Source organism: Phyllobates terribilis, unplaced genomic scaffold, assembly GCF_046119375.1.
Source record: "Phyllobates terribilis strain yellow unplaced genomic scaffold, ASM4611937v1 Scaffold_144__1_contigs__length_4642544, whole genome shotgun sequence".
In the NCBI taxonomy this organism is placed as follows: domain Eukaryota; kingdom Metazoa; phylum Chordata; class Amphibia; order Anura; family Dendrobatidae; genus Phyllobates; species Phyllobates terribilis.
In genome coordinates this window covers 1,162,604-1,164,674 of record NW_027362904.1, presented here as the reverse complement: position 1 = coordinate 1,164,674, position 2,071 = coordinate 1,162,604, and positions in this window count along the sequence as shown.

The window sequence follows — 2,071 nt, the reverse complement described above, 5'->3', positions numbered from 1 at the left end:
CGGACCCATACATTGTGTTTTAGGCACAGGAATGCTAGCCTGCGTAGTAGGCCTAGCACTGGGAGAGACGATGATGCCATCTTATTAATGCAGTGCGCTAGGCTGGTGTTTTGTGTTATGAAGCGTATATTTTTGTTAGCCAGGCGCGCGCCCCATATTTCTATTGCTACCGCTATTGGGAAAAATTATTTTCAGGGCTAGATGCAGCTAAAAATTATTATTAATTTCAAAGCTGGTGGAGCTTGGTATAGATGGCCTAATACAATGAGTCCCACACACTGCTAGAAGCCCAAATATTTTTTCAGAGCTAGATGCAGATAAAAATTATTTTTAATTTGCAACCTGATGGAGGTCAGTATAGATGAACTAATAGACCCAGTCCCACACACTGCTAGAAGCCCAAATATTTTTTCAGAGCTAGATGCAGAAAAAAATTATATTCAATTTGCAACCTGATGGAGGTCAGTATAGATGGACTAATAGAGAAAGTCCCACTCACTGCTAGAAGCCCAAATATTTTTTCAGAGCTAGATGCAGAAAAAAATGATATTCAATTTGCAACCTGATGGAGGTCAGTATAGATGGACTAATAGAACAAGTCCCACACACTGCTAGAAGCCCAAATACTTTTTCAGAGCTAGATGCAGATAAAAATTATTTTTAATTTGCAACCTGATGGAGATCAGTATAGATGGACTAATAGAGAAAGTCCCACACACTGCTAGAAGCCCAAATATTTTTTCAGAGCTAGATGCAGATAAAAATTATTTTTAATTTGCAACCTGATGGAGGTCAGTGTAGATGGACTAATAGACCAAGTCCCACACACTGCTAGAAGCCCAAATATTTTTTCAGAAGTAGATGCAGAAAAAAATTATATTCAATTTGCAACCTGATGGAGGTCAGTATAGATGGACTAATAGACCAAGTCCCACACACTGCTAGAAGCCCAAATTTTTTTTCTGAGGTAGATGCAGAAAAAAATGATATTCAGTTTGCAACCTGATGGAGGTCAGTATAGATGGACTAATAGAACAAGTCCCACACACAGCTAGAAGCCCAAATATTTTTTCAGAGCTAGATGCAGATAAAAATTATTTTTAATTTGCAACCTGATGGAGATCAGTATAGATGGACTAATAGACCAAGTCCCACACACTGCTAGAAGCCCAAACATTTTTTCAGAAGTAGATGCAGAAAAAAATGATATTCAATTTGCAACCTGATGGAGGTCAGTATATATGGACTAATAGAACAAGTCCCACACACTGCTAGAAGGCCAAATATTTTTTCAGAGCTAGATGCAGATAAAAATTATTTTTAATTTGCAACCTGATGGAGATCAGTATAGATGGACTAATAGACCAAGTCCCACACACTGCTAGAAGCCCAAACATTTTTTCAGAAGTAGATGCAGAAAAAAATGATATTCAATTTGCAACCTGATGGAGGTCAGTATAGATGGACTAATAGAACAAGTCCCACACACTGCTAGAAGGCCAAATATTTTTTCAGAGGTAGATGCAGATAAAAATTATTTTTAATTTGCAGCCTGATGGAGGTCAGTATAGATGGACTAATAGAGAAAGTCCCACACACTGCTAGAAGGCCAAATATTTTTTCAGAGCTAGATGCAGACAAAAAATTATTTTTAATTTGCAACCTGATGGAGGTCAGTATAGATGGACTAATAGAGAAAGTCCCACACACTGCTAGAAGGCCAAATATTTTTTCAGAGCTAGATGCAGATATAAATTATTTTTAATTTGCAACCTGATGGAGGTCAGTATAGATGGACTAATAGAGAAAGTCCCACACACTGCTAGAAGGCCAAATATTTTTTCAGAGCTAGATGCAGACAAAAAATTATTTTTAATTTGCAACCTGATGGAGGTCAGTATAGATGGACTAATAGAGAAAGTCCCACAGACTGCTAGAAGGCCAAATATTTTTTCAGAGCTAGATGCAGATATAAATTATTTTTAATTTGCAACCTGATGAAGGTCAGTATAGATGGACTAATAGAGAAAGTCCCACACACTGCTAGAAGGCCAAATATTTTTTCAGAGCT